Source organism: Phocoena phocoena, chromosome 4, assembly GCF_963924675.1.
Source record: "Phocoena phocoena chromosome 4, mPhoPho1.1, whole genome shotgun sequence".
NCBI classification, from domain to species: Eukaryota; Metazoa; Chordata; class Mammalia; order Artiodactyla; family Phocoenidae; genus Phocoena; species Phocoena phocoena.
Genome location: NC_089222.1, coordinates 47,448,201 through 47,465,239, shown reverse-complemented (window position 1 = coordinate 47,465,239; position 17,039 = coordinate 47,448,201). Strand labels below are relative to the sequence as shown.

At 39.2% G+C, this 17,039-nt stretch overlaps 1 protein-coding gene across 1 annotated transcript in view; it reads left to right on the top strand.

Moving 5' to 3' along the window:
- Window positions 1-17,039, top strand: part of WDR49 (WD repeat domain 49) — a 117,491-nt gene that overhangs the window by 62,632 nt on the left and 37,820 nt on the right. The gene's annotated exons all lie outside the window — the stretch shown is intronic.

Below are 17,039 nucleotides of genomic sequence, written 5' to 3'. Positions count from 1 at the left end.
GCTCACAGTGGCAGCCCGGAATGTATTCATAATAAAATGATTCAGTTAAATGTGGTGCCACTTGGTATGCCGCGCGAGTGTTGTTTGTCTCCCGACCACGGTAATGATGCTTTGCAGCTTTTGCTTGTGGGAGCGCTCCCTGCATGTCAATGAGGAAGCGGGCTCCTCTGGAGTGGAGACGCCGCAAGGACCACAGGCCTTCTTAGAGGAAAGGGAGGGCCAGCCTGTGGATATCACAGAGCGAGCGGGCACCCATGGAGCTTCGTCTGCGACCACGATCACCTCAGGCCTGATAGTCACAGCACAGCCGGAGCCAAGCAGACAGCCGGTATCCAGCTTGTGGCCAATTAAACAGTAACTCTAGCCCATTCTTTCTTTCCTTGCTGCAGAAGCTTCTGCATTTCCACAGAAATGAGTAGTTCAGATTGGGTGCAAGGGGAGGAGAGCCCTTTGTCAGTAATGAGTAGTGTGTCATGTCACTACTTCAAACAGTCTGTTTTCCGGTTATTCTAGGAGCTAAAAATCCTTTACAAAACGATCCATTTTGAATTCCATCTTCAGGGAGAACATTCCCTCGTAAATGTTTTACTGAACTTTGTGAACGCAACCAGTTAATGCGACTCCCTGGTGGCCACTGAGAGATGTATTTGTTTCCAGGAGAACATTCTGCTAATTGAGATCTGCAAAGTTAAAGTGCTAGGTTTGTGTGTTGATGTTATGATCTGCTATGGCCTGACCATAAAATGAGCAATCTTCCATGAGGAATTCAGGAAATGGGACACAAAGAAGGTCTGGAATCTTCCATTTGGAACATGAAGATAAAGCCAAGATAACACAAAGATATGCAAGTTACAGGCAGCAATAGACTATGCACATATGGAATATCATATAGAAAGAATCTGTACAAATGTGAGGTGGATATTCATGCCTCTACTTACTTCTGCTGTTAAAAGTATAAATAATTAAATGCATTAATATGTATATAGAGCACATAGAGCTGTGTGTCATACATAAGTGTTTCCTGACTATTAGCAGCTAAGTTATAGAGAAACACTTTAATGTTGTATAACATTTATAATTGTAAAAATATGTTGCAGTCAAGTGCAAAGAAAATAATATCACCCACAGTCCCATCAGCCAGTGATAATTTATCATTTCAGAATAATTAGACAAAGCAAATAAAACAGTTTTGAATAAGTTTCAGGTGCCAGGAATGAGGGATCAGAGATTCACGTGCCACACAGTTTCTTTGCCCCCGTAGGTCAGGGAGACTTAGGTTCTGGGCGTCTTCCAAGAGCTCATTGCTGGGTAGGTGCTCATTACAGGATGGTGGGGTGAAAGAAGAGGAAGTAGACACATGACCAACTCACAAGGAAACAATGGAGTACAGTGAAATGAATAGGGGTAAAAGAAAAGTGCCATCCTTGGAAAGTGATCAAATCTGGCTGGGGCTGGGGTGGGTGACATTCAGCAGAGCCCTGAAATCTAGAGTGGGAACCCCTAAGAGGAGAGAAGGAAGTAGCTCCAGACAGAAGGTACAACATGGCCACCTGCAAAGAAGCTTGAGTACAGACTCTACATTTTTTTTCAGGGAGAGGGTTTATTCTGGTATGGCTAGTTTTGGGAGACTTGGCAAAAACTGTGGGACTTGAGGCAGTAAAGGGAGCTTAGAGCCAGATTGTGAAGGTCATTCACTCAATGTACCAAGGTCTAGTCTTGGAAAAATATAGACTTGAGGTTAGAACAGCAGTTCTCACAGCGTGATCTCAGGTCCCTGGGGAAGTCAGATCCTTTCAAAAGATCTTCAAGATCACAGCTCTTTTCATTATAATATTAACTTGCTGTTTACTTTTTCCTCTCTTGTTTCATGAGTGTATAAGGGAGCTTTCTAGAGGCTCTATGATGAGTGAGGACATCGTTGTTCTGATGGCTAAAGGAATATGTGCTTTTGTATTCCTGTGTTTTAACAGTTTCTCAGTTTAAATTTCTACTTTGGTAAATATATATGTTTCTCTGTCTGTCTCTGTCTTTATCTCTACCTCTGTCTCTGTCTCTATTGCCCACATAAATAGAAGCTATTTGGATTCTTCAGTAATTTTTAGTAGTATAAAGGGATTCCGAGATCAAAAGTTTTGAGAACTGCTGAGTTAGAGAAATGTGAGTTCAAATGTTGGGCAGACTATTTATCGTGTCTAAGCTTCAGTTTATTGACTTTCAAAAGTGTGTGTGGCAGGGCGGGGGTGGTGTGAGCATAGACGTAATAATGGTAACAACAGGTATCTCTGCAGCATTGCCTTACTGTGTCCTGCCTCTTGGAAGTCGTCCTCCTTCCTCCCAGGCGGCCAGCCCTGACAAGTCTCCCCCGCTCCCCCATACCTCTCAGGTTGAAGGGTGATGCTTTAGGACACCTCTTTTTCTTATTAACATCTTGATATTTCTTACTCTTTATTTTACCCATGTGTCATATGAAAGCAGATGTTGGGAAGAGTTAGAAAGGAGGAGGGGCCCCTGAATTGGGCTTTGTCTCTGGTCCCTTGAGGTGAGGAAGAGTTTTTTTCTGCCCTTCTCTTCTCTGCCATCGAAGTTCCTGCTGGTAAACATTCAGTTCCGGGGCTCATCTCTGGTCCTTTCGACATCCGAGGTCTCCAGGGACATCTCCTACCATACCTCTCTCCCCTCTCTGCGCGTCGGTTGCATTTCTAGTTGTTTTCCAATTAAACACTTGGCTAAATTCTCACTTTCTCCCCTCACATGTTTGATGGAAGGGAAAGATCCTTGTCTTCCCCTTCTGTGTTTTCCTACAACTCCCAACACTCTTCTGAGCACCAATGGATGTTCGATTCCTTTTACTGCTATTTCTAAGTTCAAAACGAACCCATGCTTTTTCAGTCCACTGGTGCTTGCTCTTTGGTTATTTGGTTTGGTGTCTTTTTGAAAGACTTTCCTTTTATCTGAATCTAATGAAAACCTTCCCTTCCATTGTCATTTCAACATGTTGCTGACACTTTACTATTATTTCATTCTATTTGGTCATCAGTGGGAACCTACCATTATTTCTATATGAAAGTGACATGGCATATTTCTGTGACTTTTCTTTATCTTCCTGCCTTTTGGTACCCTTGCATCCTAATCTAAGAAAGTGATGTTAAGCCACACAGAGCCTTTGAAAAGGAACCTTATGCTTTATTTCACCCAGCAAAGCTTGCCCTCACAGCTAGTGGCGGAACAAGTTGGGACAGGTTGAGGGAGTCATTGGAATGCACAATTTTGAAAGAATCAAAGTCACTCAGTATCCTGGAGGTAGTTCTAATGAACTGTCTTTGCATAGAATCCTTAAATAAAGCTTTTCTTAAAAACCCATGAATGCTGGGGAACTTTAAAAATGTATTTGTAGGTAACATATAAACTGGAATAGATAAAATTTCTGATTTACCACCATGGCTCTCATCCTAATGATGTGGGTTTATGTGTTTTTGTAAAATAGGTAATGTTTCAGTGTGTTTTGCATCTAGACATATTTATCGTCAGGCTAAATATATCAGTATCATCAAATCTTGACAGACAATGATATTTACTATTTTTCTCATTGAAATAATTTATTTTTTGTAAAACATTACTTGCTTATTATAAGAAATTAAAACAACGCAGTAGGTTCAGGTAAAGAATTAAATATTGCTGAAACATCATCAAAATATCTAAATATCTCTCTGTGCATAGACTATTTCACCTGAATATGGTTCTGTAACTTACTTTCTTATTCTGAAACATAGTGGAATTATTTCCTTGTACCTAAATGTAGATCAACTTCATCAGTTTTAAAAGGCAGCAGTGTCTCATTACACGTATGTATCATAATTTACTGATCCATTTGCCTTGACGAGCATTTTGCTATTATGCATTTCTTTATGCATAAATATATTCACACTCATGACTTTATCTCTGTAAGGTAAAATCTTGAGAATGAATTTCTAGGTTACAATATATGCGTATGAGACAATTTGATACAAAAATGGCTTCCTGAATCTTCCCATTTTACCTTCCCATTTTACCTGTAAAAACATTAATCACATACGTACGTAAAGAGACCTGTCAGACAGTGGCTGCCTGGCGGCCTCCGGGCAGGACTCCTGAGATCCCTGACAGGGCTCCTGTAATTCAGCATGGGATGTTGGCTTTGAAAATTTGAAGATTAGACCTCTACTTTACCCAGAGTGGTGTTTTTTCTTGAGGACCAGCTCTCACACTCTCACAGGTAACATGATGCCAATCATTCATTAAACATGGGACTGGGGTATAATTTTTTAGTGGCAGTGCATCTCCTGTCCTCGTTTCTGCATACGATTTTGGGGGAATTGAGATATTTGAGAATCTAACCAATTCAATCGGTAGTTCCTGTGGGAAATGTAATATCTGAGCAGAGGGAAGGGGACAAGCTTGAGGGAAATTTATCCCCACCTTACAAAGCACCTCTTCAGTGCTTGTATTTAAGGCAAAATCAATGAGCTTCTAATTGAACAGAACTGGATGAACACGAGTGAAAACTTTCTCTTTGCCTGCTTACTGCTGGGCTCCAAGTGACCAGCCTTCAGTTAACGTGGCTTTTCTTCACTGGTCAGCTTAAGGCTGTCCTTGGTTACATGTCAATACTGAGGCTATGAGCTCTGGTCACTTGATGGAGTTGTGGGAAACACCCTAGCCTTAAGGTTAAACCAACACACACACACACACACACACACACATACACACACACACTTATTTAAATGTGATTACTTAGAACGAATAATACATTTCAGTGTTATAAAACTCAAATGGACAAAGGGTATACAGTGAAAATTTCCTCTTATCCCTGTTTTTACCTACCAGTTTCCTTCCCTGGAGGCAACCAGCTCATGAGATCCATGAGCAACCCTTTAAGGGCTGTTGTATTCATATACAAGTAAATATGTATACTCACTTTTAAATAGATGTATATAATAATTCTTAATATTTAAGAATATTTATTATTTTAATTGCTCTTTGCACAGAAACACTGCTCTGTACATTGATTTTCCACCCAACGATACAGCCGAAAGATCATTTTATTTATCTCCTTATCCAGAGTATCCTCTTTTGTTTTGTCAGCTGCATGGTATTATATTAAATGGGTGTGCCAAACTTTATTAATCAGTTCTTCTGGGCATTTAGACGGAGTCCAGTATTTTTGTATTACAAATAATGTAGTAATTTTTTACCTTGAATGCACAAATTTTGGCACTAGTGAGGAAATATCTGTGAGATAAATTTCTAGAACTGGAATTAGTGGGTCAGAGAGTATTTATGACAGTAACCTTGACAGATGTTGTCTAATTTTCTGCATAAAAGGTGCATTAAATCCATCAGCAGGATAAAAGATCACCCTTTCCTTAGCCTCTCTCATTAACACAGTCTCAGCTATTTTTGTTTGTTTGCTTGTTTGTTTTTTCTTTTGGCGGTACGCAGGCCTCTCACTGTTGTGGCCTCTCCCGTTGTGGAGCACAGGCTCCGGACGCGCAGGCTCAGCGGCCATGGCTCATGGACCCAGCCGCTCCACAGCATGTGGGATCTTCCCGGACCGGGGCACGAATCTGTGTCCCCTGCATCGGCAGGCAGACTCTCAACCACTGCGCCACCAGGGAGGCCCCTCAGCTATTTTTTTAAGACTATTTAAAAAAAATTTTTTTTAAAGAGCATTTTTAGGTTCATAGCAAAATTAAGAACAAAGTACAGAAACATTCCGTATACTCCTGTCCCTCACATGCATAACCTCTTCCTTTATCCACATTCCCCAGTAGAATGGTATATTTGTTACACTTGATAAAACTATATTGACACATCCTTACCATCAAGTGTAATCACAGTTTATATAAGGGGTCCACTCTTGGTGTTATATGCTTTAAGAGTTTAGACAAATGTATAATGACATGTCCATCATTATAGCATCATAAAAATCCTCTGTGCTCCACCTGTTTATCCCACCTCCCCTAACCCCTGGCACCCACTGATATTTTTACTGTCTACATAGTTTAGTTTTTTCAGAGTGTCATATAATTGGAATACAGTATGTAGACTTTTCAGATTGGCTTCTATTACTCAGTAGTATGCATTTACATTTCCTCTACGTATCTTAATGTCTTGATAGCTTATTTTTTTAGAACACTGAATAATATTCCATTGTATGGATGTACTGCAGATTATTTATCCATTCACCTGCTGAAGGACATCTTAGTTGCTTCCAAGTACTGGCAATTATGAATAAAGCAACTATAAACATCTGTGTGCAGGCTTTCGTGCGGACATGAGTTTTCAGCCCCTTAGGGTAAACATCAAACAGCATGGTGGCTGGATTATATGGTAAGAGTATATTTAGTTTTGTAAAAAGATTGTCAATTGCCTTCTAAATTGGCTGTACCATCTTACTTTCCCGCTATCAAAGAATGAGAGTTCCTATTGCTCCACGTCCTTGTCAGCATTTGGTGTTGTCAGTGTTCTAGATTTAGACCACTCTAATAGATGTGTAGTATCACATTTTTGTTTTACTTTGTATTTCCTTGATGACATATGATGGGAAGTATCTTTTCAAATGCTTACTTGCCATTTGTTTACCTTCCTTAGTGAGGTGTCTGTTAATGTCTCTGGCCCATTTTTTTAATTGGGTTTTTTGTTTTCTTATTGTTGAATTTTAAGTGTTCTTTGTGTATTTTGGGTAACAGTGATTCATCAAATATGTCTTTTGAAAATATTTTTTCCCGATCTTGGCTTGTCTTTTTATTCTCCTGACAGTGTCTTTTGCAGGGCAGAAAATTTTAAATTTAATGAAGTCTAGCTTTCAATTATTTTTTCATGTACTATACCTTTGGTGTTTTATCTAAAAATTCATCATCAAACCTAAGGTTATTTAAATTTTCTCCTATGTTATCTTCTTTGAGTTTTATGTTTTATATTTAGGTCTGTGATCCATTTCAAGTTAGTTTTTGTGAAAGGTGTAAAGTCTGTGTCCAAATTCATATTTTTATATGTGGATGTCCAGTTGTTCAAGGACCATTTGTTGAAAAGTTTATCTTTTCTCCATTGTATTGCCTTTGCTTTTTTGTCAAAGATCAGTTGACTATATTTATGTAGTCTAATTTTGTGCTCTCTATTTTGTTCTACTGATCTGGTTGTCTATTCTTTTACCAATATCATACTGTCTTGATTATTGCAGCTTTATAGTAAGTTGTGAAGTCAGGTAGTGTCAATCCTCTGATTTGTTCTTCTTCTGCAATATTGTGTTGCTACATCTGAGTATGTGGTCTTTCTCTGTAAACTTTAGATCAGTTTGTTGATATCCATCCACAAAGTAACTTATTGGGGTTTTGATTTGAATTGCATGAAACATATAGATTAACTTGGAAAGGACTGAGATCTGGACAATATTAAGTCTTCCTAACCATGGACATGGAATATCTCTCATTTATTTAGTCTTTGATTTCATTCATCAGAGTTTTTTACTTTACCTCATATAGATCTTCTACATATTTTATTGGATTTATATTATTTCAGCTTTGTGATGCTAGTGTAAATTGTATTGTGGTATTATTTCCAAATTCCTCTTGTTCATTGCTGCTGTATAGGAAAATGATTGACTTTTGTATATTAACTTTGTATCCTGCAATCCTGCAATAATCGCTTCTTAGCTCCAGGAGATTTTTTTGGTCAATTCTTTAAGATTTTCTACATAGAGGATCATGTTATCTGCTAGCAAAAGCAGTTTTATTTCTTTGTTCCCAACCTTTATGCCTTTTCCCCTTTACTTGTCTTATTGCATTAGGCAGAGCTTCCATATAATGTTGAAAAGGAGTGATGAGAGGGAACATCCTTGCCTTGTACCTGACCTTAGTAAGAAAGAGTCAAGATTCTCACTATTAAGTATGATAGTAGCTCCATGTTTTTTGTAGATATTTTTTGTCAAGTGAAGGAAGTTCCCCTCTATTCTTATTTTACTGAGAGTTTTTAATCATAAGTGGGTGTTGGATTTTGTCATGGGGTTTTTTTTTTTGCATCTGATATAATCATGTGATTATATAATGTGATATAATCATGTGATATAATCATGTGATTTTTCTTTTTAAGCCTATTGATATGATGGTTTACATCAGCATTACCCAACCTTTTTGGCGCCAGGGACTGGTTTCGTGGAAGACAGTTTTTCCACGGATGGGATGGGGGTGGGGGTGGGGGATGGTTCAGATGGTTATGTGAGTGCTGGGGCGTGATGAGGAGTAGCGGATGAAACTTTGCTTGCTTGCCCGCTGCTCACCTTCTGCTGTGCAGCCTGGTTCCTTACAGACCCAGGGGTTGGGGCCCCCTGGTTTACATTAATTAATTTTCAGAAGTTGAACCAACCAAATTCTTCTGATGCATTGTTGGAGTTGATTAAAAAAATTTTTTTTTTAAGATTGGTTCAAGATGGCAGAGTAGGAGGATGTGCGCTCAGTCCGTCTTGCTAGGGCACCGGAGTCACAACTAACTGCTGAACAATCATCAACAGGAAGACACTGGAACTCACCAAAAAAGATATCCCACATCCAAAGACAAAAGAGAAGCCACAATAAGACAGTAGAAGGGGTGCAATCACAGTAAAATCGAATCCCATAGCTGCTGGGTGGGTGACTCACAGACTGGAGAACACTTATACCACAGAAGTCCACCCACTAGAGTGAAGGTTCTGAGTCTCATGTCAGGCTTCCCAACCTGGGAGTCCAGCAAAGGGAGGAGGAATTCCTAGAGAATCAGACTTTGAAGGCTAGTGGAATTTGATCGCAGGACATCAACAGGACTGGGGAAAACAGAGACCCCACTCTTGGAGGGCACACACAAAGTAGTGTGCACATCGGGACCCAGGGGAAGGAGCAGTGACCCCATAGGAGACTGAACCAGACCTACCTGCTAGCGTTGGAGGGTCTCCTGCAGAGGCGGGGGGTGTCTGTGGCTCACCATGAGTACAAGGACACTGGTAGAAGAAATTCTGGAAAGTACTCCTTAGTGTGAGCTCTCCCAGAGTTGGCCATTAGCCCCACCAAAGAGCCGGCTAGGCTCCAGTGTTGGGTTGCCTCAGACCAAACAACCAACAGGGACAGAACCCAGCCCTACCCATCAGCAGACAAGCAGATTAAAGTTTTACTGAGCTCTGCCCACCAGAGCAACACCCAGCTCTACCCACCACCAGTCCCTCCCATCAGGAAACTTGCACAAGCCTCCTAGATAGCCTTATCCAGCAGAGGGCAGACAGCAGAAGCAAGAAGAACTACAGTCCTGCAGCGTGTGGAATGAACACCACATTCACAGAAACATAGACAAAATGAGAAGGCAGAGGGCTATGTACCAGATGAACGAACAAGATAAACCCCCTGAAAAACAACTAAATGAAGTGGAGATAGGCAACCTTCCAGAAAAAGAATTCAGAATAATGATAGTGAAGATGATCCCAGACCTCGGAAAAAGAATGGAGGCAAAGATCGAGAAAATGCAAGAAATGTTTAACAAAGACCTAGAAGAATTAAAGAATAAACACCGAGAAGAATTAAAGAACAAACAAACAGAGATGAACAATACAATAACTGAAATGAGAAATACACTAGAAGGAATCAATAGCAGAATAACTGAGGCAGAAGAATGGATAAGTGACCTGGAAGACAGAATGGTGGAATTCACTGCCATGGATCAGAATAAAGAAAAAAGAATCAAAAGAAATAAAGACAGCCTGAGGGACCTCTGGGACAACATTAAATGCAACAACATTTGCATTATAGGGGTCCCAGAAGGAGAAGAGAGAGAGAAAGGACCTGAGAAAATATTTGAAGAGTTTATAGTTGAAAACTTCCCTAACATAGGAAATGAAATAGCCACCCAACTCCAGGAAGCACAGAGAGTCCCAGGCAGGATAAACCCAAGGAGAAACACATTGAGACACATAGTAGTCAAACTGACAAAAATTAAAGGCAAAGAAAAATTATTAAAAGCAACAAGGGAAAAACAACAAATAACTTAAAAGGGAACTCCCATAAGGTTAACAGCTGATATCTCAGCAGAAACTCTACAAGCCAGAAGGGAGTGGCACTATATATTTAAAATGATGAAAGGGAAGAAACTACAACCAAGGATACTCTACCCGGCAAGGATCTCATTCACATTCAATGGAGAAATCAAAAGCTTTATAGACAAGCAAAACTAAGAGAATTCAGCACCGTCAAACCAGCTCTGCAACAAATGCCAAAGGAATTTCTCTAAGTGGGAAACACAAGAGAAGAAAAGGACCTACAAAAACAAACCCAAAACAAGAAAATGGTAATAGGAACATACATATCGATAATTACCTTAAATGTGAATGGATTAAATGCTCCAACCATAAGACACAGGCTCGCTGAATGGATACAAAAAGAAGACCTATATATATACTGTCTACAAGAGAGCCACAAGTGGGTTTTTTTTAGACTACATATATATAGTTGGTCTTATCTTTGATCTGCTCTGACAATTTGACTTGATTTGTACATTTTGACCTTTGACATTTTAAGTGATTATTGATACAGTTGGATTAATATTGATAGAGTTGGATTAATATCTACCATATTTGTTACTGTTTTCTGTTGGTTGCCCTTATTCTTTGCTCCTATTTTTGTCTTTTACATTTTATTTTGCTTCTTGTGGTTTTAATTGAGTATTTTAAATGATTCTGTTTCCTTTCCTTTCTTAGCATTATCAGTCATATATATATTTTTTTAAAACTTTCTTTAGATTGCCCTGGAGTTTTCAATATACATTTATAACTAATCCAAGTCTACTTTCAAATAACACTATATTGTTTCACAGGTAGTGTTAGTACCTTATACTAATAAAATAATCTAATTCCTCCCTCATGTCCCATGTATCATTGCTGTCATTCATTTCCCTTAAGTACATAATTTAATTATATACATAATTACACGTTATGTATATACATAATACATATTAAATATATAATTTAATACATTGTTGCCATTATTGGTTTGAGCAAACTGTTACCTATTAGGTCAATTAAGGTTAAAACAAAAGTTTTTTTTAATCTTCACGTATTCCTATTCAATATTCTTCCTTTCTTTTTGTAGATCCAATTTTCTGACCTATATAATTTTCTTTTCTCTGAAGAACGTCTTTTAGTCTATTTTGAAGTCAGGTCTACTGGCAAAAAATTCCCTCGATTTTTCTTTGTCTGAGAATGTCTTTATTTCTCCTTTAGTTTTAGTTGTTTTTGCAGGATACAGAATTCTGGGTTGGTGACTTTTTGCTGTCAGCACTTTAATTTCACTCCAATCCCTTCTTGCTTGCATGTTTTCTGAGAAGTCAGGTGTAATTCTTATCTTTGTTCCTTTGTAGGTAAGGTAGGTATCTTTTTCCACTGGCTTCTTTCAAGATCTTTTCCTTATCCTTGATTTTCTGTAGTTTGAATATGATATACCTAGGTGTAGTTTTTTTACATTTATCCTTCCTGGTGTTATGTGAGCTTCCTGAATCTGTGGTTTGATGTCCAACACTAATTAGGGGAAGTTCTCAGTCATTATTGTTTCAAGGATTTCTTCTATTCCTTTCTTTCTTCTCCTTCTGGTATTCTCATTATGTGAATGTTACACCTTGTTTAGTTGTCCCACAGTTCTTGGATACTGTATTTTTTTTTTCAGTCTCTGCTCGCTTTGCTTTTCAGTTTCTGAGGTTTCTGATTTATCCTCAAGCTCAGAGATGCTTTCCCCAGCCATATCCAGTCTACTAGTAAGCCCATCAAAGGCATGCTTCATTTCTGTTACAATATTTTTGATCTAGCTCTAGCATTTCTTCTTGATTATTAAGGATTTCCATTTCTCTGCTTATGTTACCCAACCCATCTGTTCTTACAAGCTGTCTATTTTACCCATTAGACCCCTTAGCTTATTAATATTAGTTGTCTTGAATTCCAGATCTGATCATTCTAACATCTCTGCCATGTCTGAGTCTGATGCTTGCTCTATTTCTTCAGACTATGTTATTTTGCCTTTTAGTATGTTTTGTAAATTTTCTTGATAGTCGGACATGTTGTGCTGGGCCAAAGGGACTGACGTAAACAGGCCTTTCGAGATGTGGTGGCCAGGTGGCGGGGGTGGGAGTATTCTGTAGTTCTGTGATTAGGTCGCAGTCTTTTGGTGAGCCTGTGCCTCTGGACTGTGCACTTCACCTATGCTTCTCAGTTGTCTTCCACCCTTCGGTGAAACAAGAAGGCTATCAGTTAGGCTCTGATGAAACCCCAGCAAGTTAGGCTCTGTTAAACATCTTCTCCTGAGGGCAGACCTTGTTAAGAAGAGAGCTGTCTGACGTATTTTGAAGCTGTTCCCTTCCCTCTGACCCTGCCAGAGCATGAGGGGATTTTTCTCTAATATTTATAGGGAGAACCTGGTCCATAACCTCAAAATAAAACTCATAAACTTGTGGAGGCTCCACTATCACCAGCTCCCAGAATTTTTAACTCTCACACTTATCCACTTTGAGCCTCCAGTGATTCGTAAGTTACAGTTCAGGTTTTCCTCTCTTGGCTCTGTTTCCTGGGGAGCTTTCAGTTCATGAGTTTCTGCTCTGGTAGGTTGTGATTTTCTCGATCTGCCTGTTGATCTCCCCAATTTGGAGGGCAGTGATCTGCCCTGTGACCTCACTTCTCTTACTGACCTAAGAGGAGTTGTTGATCTTTCAGCTTTTCCAGGTTTTTACTCACTGTTAGGATGGAGTGACAACTTCCAAGCTTGCAGCACCAGGACCTGCAAGTCCAATGCAGTCTCAACTATTTTTTGAAGCAGTTTTTCTTAGCAATTTTTTAGAAGGAGGGACATAGTGAAGTTTTAGAGTCAGAGTTCCTAATGCTTTCCATTGAGCAAGTAATTGAATTTCTCTAAGCAATGTTTTCTTATGTGTAAAATAAGAATTATAATACCTCCTGTGTAGATTTTCTGTGAAAGACAAAGAATATTGTGTATAAAGATACATAGAACAAAGTGGGAGTAAAAGCTAAATAAAATTACCCCAAAAAAGGGAAGTGATACTTTTTGACTTCATACTCTAATCCCTGTGGGTGCCTACTGATTGGGGGACTGTTCTGAGCACCTGTATAATGATCACAGGTGGTCACAGCCCGTGGTCCTTCCCATTATTCATACTGCCTAAGCCTTGCTGGCCTCCTTTCTAGTCCTTGAACATACCAAGGACACTCTGTCTCAGGGCTTTTGTGTTGCTGTTTCCTTTTCCTGGGACTCTCTTCACCCAGGTATCTGCATGGCTCCCTCCCTGACCTCTGTGTCTTTCTTCAACTAATTCCTCAGGGAAACCTTCCCAGAGCCCCCAGCTTTTCACCCACTCTCAGTGATCTCTACCTCCTTCTTGGTTATATTTTTCTCTATAACGCTTATCACCGCTAAACATCGTGTGTGTGTGTGTGTGTGTGTTTGTGTGTGTGTGTGTGTGTGTGTGTGTGCTTTTCTTCTCATTTAGGTGCATCTCTCCCCTCTTCCCTCACTAAATATAAGGGCAGGAATATTTTACTGTTGGATCCCCAATGCCTAGATCCTGTGCCTTGCATACGGTAGGGGTTTGACAAACTAAAGGGTTTGACAAACTAAATGAGTCCGAAAGATCCAATTACAAATTAATCTACAAAGAAGTGATATTCTGACAAATAAGATTTATAAATAGAGAATGGCTGCCTTAAAATATTTGAATTCTTTGTACCAGTACTCTGAGATATTATCATTCTCCTCGCTTCACTACTTACTGGTAAGTAACTTCTAGAGATTTGATGTGAAATAGAAATAAAGGAGACAACCTGCTTTATATTATGGGACCACAAACAGCACTGACTTAAAAAAATAAAATTATAAACAGCAATTAAGTCAAACGTCCTGATCCCTTGGTAGCCAGTAATATTTGCTGCTGCAATTTTTGGTTTTTCTTGCTTAGACCTAGAATTTAAGATGTATATAAAAGAGAACAGAAGTGCTTATTTTTGTTGGAATAGCAAAAAGACAATTAGGGGACATGGATAGAGCCTCACATATCTTAGAATTGTCTGATTGGCTGTGACAGTTTCAGATGAGAGAGACAAAAAAGACCCATATGTTCCTAAACAGTTATTAACTCAGGTACATAAGGTGGAGCGTGCCTCCATCAGAACGATTTGCTCACAGGGTCCATTTGCACTGAAGTGTAGTTATTAGGAAAGTGCCGTTTCTGCTCTGCAGACGCCAAGGCCCTGTCCTCAAAGGTTAAGGTCTCATCTGATAAGAAGCAGCGAAGGGGAAACTGAAAACTTAAAGGGACTTGGTATCATCAAAATGTGGCATATAAATGTGATGCCAATACTTATTCCTGGAGTTTATTGCAGATGAAAACAGCTTGCTAAAAACACGGTCCTCACGGTCCTGTAGTCAAACCACTTCATCTGCTAAGTGATGGTAAACGCCCTCCTCTCTCACTTGACTTTGAACATCTTTTCACCTGCCTTGTTATTCTTGTATTCTGATATTGTCATAGTTTGAGCAGATTCTGGTTAATACCAGGTGTGTGTTTGTGACATAGTCGGTCCTTGCATTTCAACACGTTGTTTTCCTGAAGACTGCGCCTTAAGGTAGATTGCCATAAAATGAAATCTGACTGGCTGTACACTGTTGTCATTATTGATTCCGATTTCGTGAGAAATTGTGAAATGAGTAAAGTGCTGAAAAGTGATGAACAGTACGTTGGGGTTTAGCCAGGTAAGGCAGAGGAGGGAGAGTGCAAAATAGCAAAAGGCAGAGGTTACTAATTCTTGATCGAATGTCTACATTAGATAAAAGTGGTGAGTGGATGATGAAATGCTTTGTAATGTGCGTGATGCCAGTCTTAAACAAGTAAGCAAGTCTTTCTTTGAACATTGTTTACTTTATTTTGCCTTTTTTGTTTCTATCAGGGAATACTCGTCTTTTAGTACTGAAATGCCTAGCATATAATAGATGCTCAATAAACGCTTTTTGAATTGAAACCATAAAATCCCCTAACCTTTTCTTCAAAGATGACTATCAAAATTTTTACTCATGCTTGGAATATTATGTTTTCATGGCTTTATCTTTAATGAATACAATCCAAATTCTTAAATAGTTATGTGAGAAAATTCCAAGTGTGATATAATTTTAAATTTCAATGTACATCTTAAAAGCTGGTTTCTGAAATGTAGCTGTCTACATTCACTCTCATGGTTGGAAGAAAACAAGACATTAAATGTTTTTCTTAAATTGTTTTGGATATGAAAAGGGATATGAGTCCAAATAAAAGGTCAGATGATTAAGCTTAAATAGGATAGTAACGCTAGCTAACTTTTATGACATTTATTGTATGCCATGAACTGTGCTAAATGCTTTACAAATATTAGCTTACTTCAACCTCTTAAAAATGGTTTAAGGTAGTGACAATGATTCTCTCTGGTTTATAGGTGAGGAAACTGAAGCTTAGAGAGATTAAGTAATGAATCCAAGGTCAGACACTGACATTTAAACTCAGGCATGCTGGCTTGAGCCAGTGCTTAACCACCATGCATATTGCACAAACCAAAACAAATAGAAACACAGTTACATGGAATGATAATTAAAGTGTTAGGTCACATTATTATGAAGATCCGGGTCTTTTGTTCTAGAAATTGCACTGTAGCTTAATAATGGTAATTAAACTTTGAAGCTACTTTTGATTTCACAGAGAGAAAATGTGTGGCATAGACATAGTTTTACATCATTTAAGAAATTGTCTGATTAAGAGTTGTAATATCAGGGGAAAAAAGGTCTGTGAGAGCTCCCACACTCACGATCAGTTCCTTGCTGAGGCATAAAGATTGCTAAACGGTGACCCTTTCATTCAATCCCTCCTCTTCTTTTTTACCTCTGGGACTACTGTCTCAGGTGAGCATCTCCACTTGGACTGATACAGCAGCCTCTAGATGGTCTTCTCACAACCTGTTTGTTTTCCACACTGCTGCCAGAGGTACCTTCACAAACCAACCAACAAAAATGCAATATCTCTCTCCTCCTTATTAAGAACAAAGAGATTGTTCCTAATTTTATTTTGAGTCATACATGCCACTGATAACCAATGAAAGCCATGAACCCTTTCCCAGTTTAAAAAAAAAACAACAGTACACACTACCCATTATTCTCTGGCATTGCTCATTAGGGATTTCAAATATCTGTCGTCAGTTTGCTTCTTCACCTGATATTCCACCATTTATCTCATCGTCTGTACTCTGGCTCCATTACACTTCTTACTGTTTCTCATGCTTGGAATAGCCTCCAAGTTCTGTCTTCTCATCACTCTTAATTATCTGGGGTAGGATGCTGAAATAGAGGAAGGCCTTATGATGTGTCTGTCAGAGAAGGCCCAGGATTCAAACCTCGTTATATAAGCTTGGGAATGGTACTTAACTGATTAGAATCTCAAGTTCATCACTGGTAGAGAGAGGGTGATAACATAATCTTACAGAGTTTCTTTAAAGATCAAATGCGGTAGTGGGTGTAAAGGGCTTGGCACTCAATAAATACATGTTCCTATCTTCAACCCCTGATTGATCCTCCTCACATTTTATCCCCATTCCCCACTCCAATGAATGGATTTGTGGTTTTACTCTCTGTGCCCCCAGATCACCCAGGAGTGATACCTCTAAACTTGTAGGATTGTTGGGCATTGATTTACTTCTTGTCTGTTTCTCCCTCTAGCCCAGTAGTACCTGACCCGGTTGCATACTTAAATAACCTGCAGAGCTCTTTAAAAATTCCACTGCCTGATCCAATCAAGTCTGAGTCTCTGGTCTGGTACACAACTGTGATTTTTAAAGTGATTCTAGTGTACAAGCCTAGACTATAGACCCCTTGAGAGCAGGGATGCATCAGTGAAACCCCACTGCCCCCATGGAGCTGGCACCCAGTGGACGTTCAGTGAATGCCTGTAGAGTGAATGAATGAGTGAATGAATGA